Source organism: Chrysemys picta, chromosome 11 (genome assembly GCF_011386835.1).
Source record: "Chrysemys picta bellii isolate R12L10 chromosome 11, ASM1138683v2, whole genome shotgun sequence".
Classification (NCBI taxonomy): Eukaryota; Metazoa; Chordata; order Testudines; family Emydidae; genus Chrysemys; species Chrysemys picta.
The window spans coordinates 52,980,544-52,994,950 of NC_088801.1; the positions used below are offsets into that span (position 1 = coordinate 52,980,544).

Genomic DNA, 14,407 nt, shown 5'->3' on the forward strand with positions numbered 1-14,407 from the left:
TTATGGGTGACTACAGAGTTTAATCCAAGGTGGATTACTTCCATGGTCTTTATATGAAAATCTATACTCTCTCCCCGACCAAAAAATCCAGCAAAATGCTAATTCAAATGTAAACAAGTGTATGAAGTGTGTATAGTTGTATTATGCACCATTATTGACCCACCTGCAGAGGACATACTGTATACTGACTGCTTGATTTGGGGTGAATTAGCAAAGGGAAATACTAGAAATGGCATGAAGCTTTTGCCTAGCGTTTTCCCTTCATTTCATTGTCTTATGTTCCTATTTATTTTTCTACTTCAATAATGATAGTTCTGAATACTGATGAAACAATACTTGGTGCAACCTCAGGCTGTCAGCGATGCTGGAAGAATAGCAAGTTTATGCACCCCCTATCTTAGTTTGGGTTGATTATCTGCATGTATGTATGGCAACCATAGAGCCACAGGTGATTAGAAAGTTCTAGGCCAGGGATCGGCAACCTTTGGCACGCAGCCTGTCAGGGAAAGCTGCTGGCGGGCTGGGAAGGTTTGTTTACGTGCAGCGTCTGCAGGTTCATCTGATCGCAGCTCCCACTAGCCGTGGTTCACCATTCCAAGCCAATGGGGGCTGCGGGAAGAGGTGGCCAGCACATCCCTTGGCCTGCACCGCTTCCCGCAACCCCCATTGGCCTGGAACAGCGAACCGCGGCCAGTGGGAGCTGCTATCGGCCCAATCTGCGGATGCTGCAGGTAAACAACCTTCCAGGCCAGCCAGCAGCTTTCCCTGATGGGCTGCATGCTGTTGCCGATCCCTGTCTGTGCAATACTCTGTATCTCAAATTTTGATGCAAAAAGAAAAAGCTACTAAGATGGGAAAACATAATATTTTGAAATAGTTAATGTGCCAGAATTGATCTTTGCTTTGTGCTGGCATTACAAAAATGAGCGATTTAAAGAATATTAGCCTATAAAATATCTCCTCATTTCATTGTTCTTTCTAACTCAAGGAGCCTGGCTAATCACTACCCAGATTAATTTACACTGTGAGCCTTCAAGCTGGTGTAATTATCTCATTCTTCAAATTTGTATAAGGGCACAGCTGAAAGCATTAAAAGGTCACAGGAACCTGCAATATGTGGTGTTTTTCCATGAAACATTTTTTGGTGATTCTTACATTGTCACCTAGCAATATTATTGCTGAGAAAAAACAGCTTTGTAGCTATTGTCTGCTTCTCAAGGACAAGATTATGAAGAGATGCATTTCCAGAAGGATGTACCGAGGGTACAGAAAAAAGCCATTTAAACAGAAACACCAAGTATCATCTAAAGCTTGTCTCTCATACTGCTCTATTTTTATTGCCAAACATTCAGTAAAGATAGGGCGAGGACTAACATTTTTTTTTACCATACTGATCAAAATTGATTAACAGAACTCAGATTGCAAGTGCTTTAGGGCTTGGACTGTATTTTTGCTCTTCACAGCATCTAGCAGAAAGTGGTTAAGGGCCATGTCTGGGACTTCTAGATGCTACTGCAGTACAAAATAAACTCAATGCCTGTTGCATATATAATCCATCCTTGAAAATTAGTAGGTAGTGGTTCAATGGTTAGATTTCCCATCACTTAAATACCAGTTAGAACTGGTCAAAAATTTTACAAGAAGAATGCTTTTCGGTCAGAAAAATTCACACTTGTTGAACCCAGAATTTCCTGCAGAAATGTGTCAATTTCAACAAAATTTTGGTTAAAGCAATTGAAAAAGGCATTTCAACATTTTTAGATATTGATTTTTTTTGTTCCAAAATTTGTTTCTTTTATTGTATATTATGAAAAACAAGTAAAAGCTGAAACAAAACATTGATCCAGAACAGCTCTCTCTCTCTCTCTTTTTTTTAAAAAGTGTTTGAGAAATTTCATTGGTTTCGTTTAAGAAAGAAGCCAAATTTCAGAATCACAGAATTCTCCCTGAAGCAGAAATCACAGTTTCTTCACAGCTTAAGTCCCAGTCCTGCAAAGACTTATACACATACTTAACTTTACTCATTTGAGTAGTTTTAGAAGTCAAGTCTTTGCTAAGGTTACACCAATGGTAAAGTCTCCTCTGGAAGTTGAATTCCCATATGGCTGTTTACATCCTGAATCTGTCGCCTTTACAACATGTCCACACCACAAAGGGGGCAGCTCATACGAGAGCATCTGGTCCATTAACTTTAACATTCTGTTGATAGTTCAGAATTGTATTTTCTTGTCTTTTTTATACAGCACAGTCATTATGCTACATTGTCTAAGCACCCCACTCAATATGACATACAAACATTTTGGAACAGCAGCTAGTACTGTTCGAAAAGGAGGCTGGTTGATTTGTGCACACAAATGAAAGTCAATAATATTGTTTACGAGGGGAAAAAACCCAGGTTCCCATGCTGAGAGAAAGCATTTCCTGTATAAACTGAAATAACAGTTGTGAGCCTCCTGCTGGCAGGCACCATTTTGTGGAGATTGCAACATCTAAGGGACTGTAATTGTGGGAAGCTGGCAAACAGTCTGCCTATGAGTTACCATACTGTGGGTGTCAGGAATGATGTCACACTCCAGCAAAACAACATTCTCCAGCTGGAGGCTCCTAAATGCCAATTTGAATTATGAATTTTATTTTCAAATAGAGCTCACAGTTTACACAGGAGAAGATGCATTTTTGTGCCATGATAGATATTCAGTGTTGCGCAGAACAAATTGGTTGCACACCTTTTTTTTTTTAGAAAAATTATTATATAAAATTAAAGCTTTTGTCTTCATGTTGTACACAGCTATTTCCATTAGCCTTTTATATGCAATTTATTTCAAGTTCTACCAAGACGAATTCCCTCCATTGAGGACACTGGATGAAATTCTATGGCCTGTGCGCTGTACAGGAGGTCACACAAAGACGATCAGTCCTTTCGGATCTAACATCTATGAAACTATTGTCCATTGGGATTGTTTAGATTCTTTAACTTTATAAAACAGTTACTATATTGGATCTGAATGATTTTGTCATTTAAACATTGGTTTAATCATGTATTTTATACTTTGCCAGATCATGAGGTTCTTGCTGATCTTTTACTGTTTTTATAATGCCCTTACTCTGGCATTACGTATTTTTTGATTCATTAGGTAAAGAGGGTACAGATAGAATAAGAACTGACTAAGCACTTCAGGATTTGGTCTATTTTCTGTTTGTACCTGACAGAAAAATATCTTATTATCTTTCACTATTTTCACCCTAATCCTTCTCTTACTCCTCTGCTCCTTTCCCCTTCTCCCTCTGCCCCCCCCCCAACCCTTGTTGTACTACATTTAATTGAGAACCTGATCCTGCAAGATGTCAGTACCCTCAATTTCCACTGCTCTCAGTTCTCATGGAGCTGAATCAGTACCTCACAGGATTGAGCCCTTAGATTATAAAATTCTCTTGGCAGAGAGCTGTCTTTTAAAAACATGTCTGAAGTGCCATGTACACCTATCGATGGCACTGCAGAAATAATAAATAAGAGCTTACAGGGTATTATTCTTTCCTGATGCATTTCAGTTATTCATAATTCATCACAAAGTGTCCGTCTTCAAATTGCTATTTTAAATGAAATCAATTTCTTCTTGTTAATGTAGGTTGGCGTGACATTGCATGTAAAACAGGCTATAGGTATGGAACTTTTTAGACATGTTAGTTAATAGCACTTTCGAGTTCTTGTATAATTTGAGCGTGCAAGATATTTTTATGATTATTTCCATGCCGTACCCTGGCACTTTTCCCCTTTAAATTACTGAATGAGTGTTTCACACCCAAAGGTAATTTGAATTCATTAACTACTTTTTTTTTTAATTGTCCCTTTAAGTGAATACAGAGCAATGCAGTCAAAGATGAGAACCAACCCATTACAGAATGAACCAAATAGTTGAACAAAATGGAGACTTAACATTTCAAATCTGAGTTACAAAGTGGAGAAATACTTGAAGGAAAGAACATGCTGTCAAAAATCTCTCCTAGAACTTGCTTCATTTAATTCTTTTATAACATACTGACAGGCACGATGTATCATTTAGTACTTTAAAAGATTCTTCAATAAGGCAGAAAAGTGATAAACAGTTCTTTTGACCCTGGCACCCAGTATAATTATGGTTATCTGCACTATTTAGCCTGAAAAGAATCGGACACTGTTCATGGTCTGTTACTTCAGCTCCGATGTTTGATAATCTATATGTACAAGTCATTGAAGGTCACTCAGCCTTAGAGCACTTCAAATGCACTTAGTTAGCCTTTACTGAATATTAAAGTGCAAGTGCCTCATTTTTATTACCACCACTCTTTTGAAAGAGGACTCTCTCAACTGCTGAAAGATGAAAAATCATTTTACTTTATATCTTCTGTGGATAAAGATTTGAATAAATCCAGTTGTTCAGCATGGACTGTAAATATGAAATACCTGCTAGGCTGAAGATTATGTTGGGGGAGCTAGAAGTTGAAGTAAATACTTTGATTGATCAAACCAATTTCCCTAGCCCTACTAGACATACTTAAGACTTATTGTGAAACAATTTTATCTTGAAAATGACCAAACTACCACATCTGTGATTCTACTCAATATTTAAGGTGGTTACTTGGCGTATTTAAATCAGACTAAAAAAAAAAATCAATTAATTTTTATACATCAATGTTAGTAGTGGATTACTTGGCGTATTTAAATCAGACTAAAAAAAAATCAATTAATTTTTATTCATCAATGTTAGTAGTGGATTTCATTATTCATCCTTAATTTTCTTTATGCAATTGTTATAACATTACTAGTTTTCATATCTCAAACCCTTTAAAGTAAAGAACACCAAGAATTATATATTCTAAAAAAAATCAATATCAAGGTAACAGTTCAAAGTCACATATTTCATTTTTGCAACTGAACAACAAGGTTGCATATGCTTCAGTTTAGCACAAATAAATCTTCCTGCAGTAAAGAGTAGTATAAAGAGCTGTCAGATGGGGATGTGGGCTTTCCCTCAATTTGGTCTAATTTATTTTAAGTGGAAAATTTTCAGGCCCATTATATAGATTCTCTTTATCAAATATCTATATTCATTGGGAGATACGAGACTCACCAACATACAAAGGTGTGATTCATTTAAACCTCAAGATTTCTTCCAGGGTGGGATTTTCAAGAATGCTCAATCTTGGCTGAAGTCTCCTCCCACTGAAGCTCACAGTGGGAGCTTTATCATTGACTTCAGTTGGAGCAGAGTTAAGACACCCAAAGTGATTTTGAAAATTCCATTCTGGATGCTTAATAGTGATAGATGATCTTCCAGATAAACAGTAGACTAGAATATCTGTATGTCTTGGGGAAGGGGTTATGCCTGGAGTTTGGGGTGGGGGACAGAGGATGGGACTCCAACAGGCCCCAGTAATTCTCCATCCTTCATCACATATTTCACCTATTTCATCCTTTCATCACCATATTTCATCCTTCATCACATATTTCACAAGTTCTTGACCCTTCTTCAAGAGCAGAGGTGAAAGAAAACTCATTTGCTAACCACTCCTATATTATCTTTAACCCATCCATTCTCTGGGTCCAACAGACCTGTCCCCTGCCTACACTTCTTTAGCTGATGGCTTGCAGACTTTACTTCCTTGGGGCAAAGTTAGGGCAACCTGTGCTACAATCCAGCCGTGAGATAGTTTGATGTACCAACAGGATAGTCCTTCCCAGTATTTACTATTTTGGCACATCAGGTTTCAGTCACTGCTGGAAATCAAGAGTGGAAGGTTTTCTTAAGAGAATTTGAGAAACTTCGGAAAGATTCTCAAAGATTGCCACAGGACCCTCTGTTGCTTTTTTCAGAAACATTGTGTTTAATTCTCAGAGATGAAAAAGGTTCCGTGCTGAAGAGGAGGTTCATAATTTAGCTGAACAGGTTCTATGATGATTAATACTTATTCAAGTCTTCGGGAGTCTCTGCTCCCTCCACATCTCATCCTTGTGCATCCAAACCCATTGAAATCACTCTCTATCATCCATTATTACAATTCCCTCTTCCCCAGCCCTTTGTTCCTCAACACCCAGTCTGACCACTCCACTACTAAAGTCCTTCATGCCATAACATTTTTGGTCATAACAACCAAGTGCATCTCAGGAGATGGACTGAATTCGGATCTCACTTGCAGCACCCTAAATTTTAATTTTAATGACTACAGTGCAATTACCCTCTCCCCCCTTTTATAGTGGTGTTAACAGAGAATAGGATTTGACCTTATATTTTTCCACAGTATCTGAATCAGTTTTCTATTCCTGCCTGTTCATGCTGTACTTACACATAGCCATCCTCTGACACATTGTAGATATTCTGTTTATAACAGCATAAACCAGAGAACCATTATGATCTAGACCTTCACTGATGTACTCTTCACCCACCCCAACCTTGCTGAGTTGGCTGGAATAGTACAATTTCACCCTGTGTGGTAGTTAACCTCAGATGGGAACATAAGAGAATTCTACTTCAGTAATCAGCCATTTTACGGGAAGAAAAGAACTGCAAGTAATTCACGGAAAACAGTCTATATTTTTATAAGTGTGACAGCATGAATCTTCACATGCAGTTATAACTCATCCAAGTACTGCACAGTATTTTACAAGCAAAATATAGTTTTAATACTAAACATCTTTAGCCATGGTTTTAGTTAAATAGCATGAACTAATGGACTAAGGGGCTAAGAAAATTTTGCATGGAGCCTGTGGAAAACTTTGGGAAAGAATTAATGGAGACCAAGGGCTTGTCTGCACTCTAACTCCCCATGTGTATGCTGCAGGTGTGAACTAAAAAAATCCTAATTCACCTTAACATAGTCCTCTTCAAACAGGACTACATTAATTGGAATTAGGAACCTTTTAATTTGTGCCTACAGCATCCACATGGGGGAGTTACAGTGCAGCACGTTGGTGTGCACTGTTATTCACACCCCAATAGTTCATACTGCAGGTCAATATAGACATAGCTTAATAGGAACATTGGGAATGGAGTCAATATAAGTTAATGAAAACTTGGAGCCCAATCAGTAGAGATAAATAGGAACAGAGCCCAATAAAATGAGTGGTACAAGGAAACTCCATTCATAAAAAATAAATAAGCACTAGTGATATAATCAATAGAAGCTAATGTACAAGAATAACCAAGGGACTTGGTACTATAGAGAACTTTATTATTTTCAGATTAGAATTAACTGTGTTCTATAACTTAAATGAAAAACAAATAACCAATATGACTGGGTAAATGGAACAAACCATTGTTAATAAAAATTCTAGGTCACATGGCCATCTATCCTATCTGCATAGAGTAGGACTTCTCTGTCTTATCAACAAGAAAAAGCTTTTTCTTCTAAAACTGTCCCAAACAAGGCTGCCTAAGAACACACTCCTTTGTATACTGGCTATTTCACTCACTGATGACACAAATTCTAATATCTCCAGCATGTTCCACACCTCTTCATGTGGTCTTACCTACTGTTAACTCTTTAGAGCAAGCTGGTCAACATTTCCTGGAAGATTTTCCCAATAAAAAATGGGATTTTGTGAAAAAGTATTTCATGGGAAACTGATGAGGTTTTTCAATAAGAAATTTCAGAATGAAACAAAGATTGTGTTGAATTGAAATGTTTTGGTTTTCAAAACGATAAAACATTTCCAGAATTTCAGATTTATTTTCACTTTCCTCCACCTTTTATTCTACTTTTGCCATGGAATGCAACAGAATGATTGGTGTCTAGCTCCAAGCCCCTCCTCCTTCCCTCCCACTTGCTTTCCATTTTTTCCTCCCTTTTGCCACTGTAAACTTTTCAAAGTAAGCTCAAGTTGGGAAACATTTGAATGGAAAAAAGAAGAAAAGGAAAAGTAGGGGATAGCCTAAATTACATTTGTTCTGTTATATTTAGTGGGGGCATGGAGAAACTTTAAATAAAAAAAAACATTTTTGAAAATTTCAAAACAATTTTTTAGCCAGAAGAATGTCATATGAGAAGTTTCAAGTGAAAGTTTTTGCTCAAAATTCCATCCACCGCCACTTTTTGATCAAATCCAGAATCCAACTTAGGGGGGAAATCCTGGATGCATTGAAATCGATGACTAAGTCTCCCATTGACTTCATTGGGGCCAGGATTTTGCCCTGATTTTTTTCCCCAGGTTGAAATTGTGCTTTATACTGCAGCTAATTTTCTGTAACCAACAATGTGTGTACAATATCATTTCTAGAAACAGTGTTATAATTCTAGTGGTTCAGTTCTGCCCCAATTTAAATAAGATAAGCACAAATTGCAATGCTCCATCTGAACAGAACACTGGGTGAAAACCTTGTATTTATGATGTCTGGATCTAGGTATTGGTCAGCATTTCACCCATGACAACAAGTACAACTGGCTAGACAGTAGTCAGAGAATACTATATAAAGAATTTCACCATTTTAAGTATTTTTTTTTTCATAAAATACCTTTGATTCAACCTTTTTTTCCTATGCAACCATTACAAACATTGTGCAATGAACTGTAACTTCAGGGACCTCTCTTCAGACTAATTGCAGTTTTACCACTAAATTCATAGGGAGCCTCTATTTGTATAACATTGTATATCCAAGTTTCATTTATTGTCTGTCACAAACTTCATTCTGACAATCTAGTCCACAACAATCTTTTTAACCCATTTCTGTATCAGCCATAAGAAACTAGAACTGCAGCTACTATGACAGAAGAATCCCTTGCCTTACTACCTCAACCTGACAGTTTCTCTACCCTGGCTGCTGCAAGGCATTAAGGTGTACTCAAAATCATGATCCACTCTTATATATTTTGACAATCCTTAAGAGGTTTCTTGCTCTCTAATGGCAGAGGGTAAAATATTCACACCGTACCATTTTACAGTTAAAGCTGCATTATTTTTTGGTGTGTTGTATACCAATTTGTTAAACTAAAGACACACTTAATCTATGATTTAGGATTGAGAGACTTTTTGTTAGGAGCTAGGGCTACCATGTGCTGTATCACTCATAAGGTTTGTTTGCTTGGAGTTCCTGAGATATTAGCTACAAACTGTCAACAACAATCATGGTTATTGCTAGCATCATAGACATACAGGCCTTTCATTTTACTGAGAGACTTTTCATATACCAGGCAGTGCTGCAATCTTTGCTTCAGGAGATTTCCATTCCGTTGTGTCACACCACCCTGTGTTTTGAAACTGTTAATGAACATGCACAATATAAGATTACACTATTAGCTTGCAAATTGTAATTAGGTTATTTTTATATGAAGAATATGTGCCATCCCTTTTATCTGTTACAGATTAGGAAACATCATTCTAATTATGACAAGCTAGTCATTGATTTATGGGTTCAGAGTCTCCTGGAATATGTCACAATGGCATATGTTGTCCCCGAGCTCTAGAGACAGCCTTTGGCTTATCACGAGTAAAACATATCTGCTTAGTGACTATGTAGGAGGATGCTTGTGGGGGTTGTCTATTCCGGTAAGGACATGGAACATGCTGCAATCATGAAATGTGCTCCTGATGATGTCCTAGCTCCACAAGGGAAATATGGGACTGATTCAAAGCACACTGACATTAATGGGAGTCTTTCCATTGACTGGAGTGTGCTTTGGAACAGACCCTTTGTGAGAAACTGTTGCATAGTTATCCCATTGGCCACATATTCACTGCCTCGAGAATGAGCCTGCTAGACATACCGACAATGTCTAAAATCTTTTGGAAAATAGCTCTATGGATAAGCACCTTACCTCTTCCTGTAGAGTGCAATTACTACCTCAATTTCTCTCTAGCATGTAGCCAATCTACAAAAAAAAATCACAGAGGAAAATTAAGTTCCATAAAAATCGGAGCATGTTGGGGCTTTCTGCAGCCCAGTCAAAAAAAAGGGGAGGGGGGCAGGAGAGAAATAAAAGAAGGTAACTTATTTCTCTCATCTCCCTCCACATAAACAAAACCAATTATCTGTAAATGTAGACTAATCCATCAAGCACCTGGCTCTTCAACTTGCTGGATCCTGTAGCTTGACAGCCTTGAACTCTTTCACCAGGCCACTCAGAAAGAAATGCTTCCTCTCTTCCTTCAAACAGTGCTAGTGAAAAAACAAACCTTTTTATAATGGATCACAATTGCCTCCAGCTGGTCCACTTCCTTTCTCTTCCTGATGAAATTAAGCCCTATTAATCTCCATCTGCATGGGGTTTCTATACTCTACCCCAGGCACTTCATAGTACAACAGCATTGGCACATGTTTAGCTTTTCAAATGAAGAAACAATTCCCCTTTCTGGTTTACACATAGTCTGACAACCCCTCCCATCCAAAGTGAACGCATGTCATCTACACGATACCCCTCCACTTCAAAATCCACACAACCCCATAGAATGTAGTTTAAGTGATTGGTAATAAGCCAGTAATCATACCAGACAGTAACCTGAAACAGGGTGACCTCAATATGGCAATGTTTTTTCAGTAGTGACAGACTGAATCTGGTCTGATATTACTAAAGCCCTTCTCAACCCCCCCAAACTAACTTTTATAATGTTCAAAAACAGTTTGGCTAGTTTATTTATGGGCTTTTCCTATGGTACTCATCATGGTAGACTCTAACCATCTTACATACATAAATGTATTCTCACAACACCCACATGATGTAGGGAACAGAGCTGAGCGAATGGCTGATTTTTTTGGTTTACTGGCAGTTTTATATGGTAACTCATTGGTTAGGGCATTCAAGTGTGATACAGGATTCAGTTCTCCCCTTTGTCTGATGTAGCACAAAGATTTGAACCAGGCTGTTCCCTATTTCAGAACAGTGCCCTGGGTATCCTGGGGAAGGTATTTATCAATCTCCCTTGTTGAAGCTATTGCATAATTAAATAATCATTAGGCCAGACAGTGACAGTGTGCGAATGACTCCAAAGCTTGGTGGTTAGGGTGCTCCCCTAAGAGACAAAAGACTAAAGTTTATGTTCCTCTGCCAATGACTATTTAATTTATACAAAGTAGAACAGCTTCTATTAGAAAAACCTGCACCAGCATATGCTATAGGCCAGTAGATGAAGCTTTGGCCTATAATATAGGCGAGCCACATTCAAATTCCTTGATCATAGCAATGAAACATGAAGCTGGGGTTTCCCCCATCCCATGAGAATATACTAGGCTAAAATTTATAGGAGTAGCTCCTCCTTCTCCATCACCACTCCACATGAATGGCACCCAGCTCCCCTGGCAAACTTAGCCCAAAACTATTTGGTGAATTCAATAACAGTTTTGGGTTGACTGGAATTGTATTTTTCAGCAAGTAAATTACTCTTCTTATTAAGCAGAGACTCTAGCTGAAGAATGACTGTAGCAAGGGCACTAGATGCTGGATCTCTCACAGTCTGGGTAAGTATGGTAACCACCAGGCTAGACAGTCATTCTCATTTTCTCTCTCTCTCTCACCCTCTCTCTCTCTCTGGCCCAATTACTCTTTAAGTATGTATCCAGAATAGAACAGCTTCAGTAGGAGAGATCAAGGGACCCCAATAGCAGGACAACCTGTAGTCCAGTGGCTAGGCACTTTCCTGAGAAGTGATAGATCCTGGTCAAATTCCTTCCCCCCCCCAACCCCAATGGAGAGGGGACCTGAACTGGGGGTCTCAACTCCAAGTTGTGTACCCCAACTACTGAACTAAAAATCATGAGGGAGGTCTTGCTGAAGCTGCAGCCCAAAACAGTGCAGGCTCCTAACTGTACTAGATGTTTGTAGCTGAGAATCCCAAGCAGATATAATGGACTCCCTCCAGCCCATCTCCCTGAAAAGGGATCGGGGTTAAGACACACTCCTCTACTTGGCACCTGACTTTGGCTAGCTTAGGCATTGAGCTGCCTAGTGTGCTGGGTTTTATGAATCCAGTTCTTCGGAACCTCTCTCTCTCTCTCTCTCTCCATTCATTGTGTAGGAAGCTGAGTGCCTAATTCAGCCTTTGTGAATCTTTCTTGAAGTGAATTATTCTTCTACATCTGTAAGCATTAAGTCATCAGTTTTGTCCTTGTGTACACGCAAAATCACATATCAGTGTGGATCAAAGACACAGTGTTGGTCAATGCTACATTTTAATAGGATGAGGAGCACTGAATTTACACAGCACTGGTTGCCAGTATCACCAAAATAATTTTAATCAGCTTCATCAAACAGCTGACGGTTTGGCTGAGTGAATTGAGATATTTCTGAACTGACTTCCATGATCTTTCTGCAAGCTAACAGTTGGCTTGCAACTGATGAAGCTGAGAAATCAGTCAATTGTGGTTAAAATTGGAACCATACACTGGAAGCACATTTCAACTTGTGTTTCTCTTATTTTTGGAGTTGTTATGAGAGTTTCAAGATCTTTAAGAATTTTGTAGAGTTTTTGGTCAACTCTTGATTGAATACTGGACATAGTAAAAACAATTATTTTAAAGTAGATGTACACCTCTACCCCGATATAACGCGACCCAATATAACATGAATTCGGATATAACGCGGTAAAGCAGCGCTCCGGGGGGGGTGGGGCTGCGCGCTCCGGCGGATCAAAGCAAGTTCTATATAACGCGGTTTCACCTATAATGCGGTAAGATTTTTTTGGCTCCCGAGGACAGCGTTATATCGGGGTAGAGGTGTACTTACAATAACATTTCTTTCCTGAATTTTGATAGCTGGGTTCACCTGTCCACCCTATTTTCTTAGGAACTTTTCTTTTCCTTGAAAGCTCGGGGATTTTGACTATCTCCAACTTTAAAAATCTCTGGTGGATTTACTCTCAGAATAAGCTGGAGTTTCATCTGATCAGATGGACTGAACTGAACTGTGTCATTTTCATAAGAAATTGGCCTTCTGTTATTGGAACATCTGATGCTTGCAGAGTGTTGGACAGACTGACTGCCATGTTTAAGACTTTTCTACCTAGATCAATACAAAAGAGGAAGTTAAACTTTTCCATGTGAGGTGCGATGCCACCATTTGAGGATCTTTTGTTGCATCCTTCACAATCTTCCAAGTTGCACAAATTGCAAGTAGTTCTCAGAAAGTGAAAGCAATATTTTCAAATGCAAAATATGTCCATAGCAAGGAGTGTCTATAGCAGAGTATCTGTAGATTGCAGTTCCTCCTGTTGCAAATTTAAAATATAAGGATCATATTCAACCTGCAAAAAAGCAGTTGAGTAATGTTGCAGTCAGCCTCTGCACTTAAGGGCTTATTTTCAGCTTGGTCATTGAATAGCCTTAGTGCAAGTATTTGTCTGGCAAGCTAAAACATATTACTAAATATTTTCATTATGATCTTCCTGCTTTCTTCTTTATTCTGAGAGTACTGAAAACTTAGCATGGCATCAATATTTTTGTTGTCTTTTGAAGACCATCAAATGGTTTGTGATACCATGAAGAAGCTTGGTGCCTCTTGAATTTGTCTCAAGCCTTTTTCCAGATTAAGAAACCAGACTTCATTTGCGTAATTAGTCAAAAGTAGTTTGTGCCTGAAAGCTGTACAACAATAGAAACAAAGTACATTGTTATTAGTTTCACAATAATGGAGCTATGGAAAATCATCAAACTAACATGAGCAGAAAGAATGGCCTTGTTTTCCATTGGTAAGCACACATAGAGATTTCCATCACAGTTGCTAAGATGTCTCAGAAATGTTAACAGTATCAGGCAATTGGTATTTGGCATCTGCTGCAGATGATGTTGGCGACAACTTCATACTCCAACCAGCAGAAGTTGCTCCACTTGTTGTTGGAAGTCTAGTTTCCTCCTTTTTAATCAGCCATGTTTTAAAGTTATTTCATTTTAGCACCTTGTAAATATACTTTTTGGTACTTCACTCTATCACTACTCACCCTAGTGAAAATGGGATAGGATTGCAGAATTTTAAAAAATGCACAATACTCTCTGGCATACTGAAATATTTAATTGGTGACTTGGTTTTATATAGTCACTATGATTTTTGTAGAACATTCTAGAATGTGACAGAATGAAGAAAGGGAACAGCTTACCTCTGATCTGTTGATTACACATGAAAACACTTGCTATGATATTTTGCTTACATAATCCCCTGTATTCCTCTCACCCAAGATTCTGATAAGGAAAAGACTACAGGTCTGTCTCATCTTACGCTGGGGTTACGTTCCACAGTCAGCACCTAAAGCGAAAATTGAGTATAGTCAAAATTACATTGAGTGTAATGGTGGGCGGAATCGCCCGCACTACAGAAACAGTATTTAAATTGTTATTTTTCTCTTTTTTTTGTTTTTTGTTTTTGCCGACCGCGTAAAGCTGAAATTGCACATGTTAAATGTGCCTAAGATGCGACAGACCTGTACAATTAAGATGGCAGCTGAAGGCCCTTT

At 38.4% G+C, this 14,407-nt stretch overlaps 1 long non-coding RNA gene across 1 annotated transcript in view; it reads right to left on the bottom strand.

The window, feature by feature from the left end:
• The window catches only part of LOC135974268 (uncharacterized), a 31,692-nt gene extending 21,852 nt beyond the window's left edge, over positions 1–9,840 (bottom strand). Inside the window, exon 1 of the long non-coding RNA XR_010591487.1 lies at positions 9,787–9,840. This is a non-coding gene — a long non-coding RNA (uncharacterized LOC135974268). The remainder of the gene's footprint in view (positions 1–9,786) is intronic.
• Between the last annotated feature and the right edge of the window lie 4,567 nt (positions 9,841–14,407).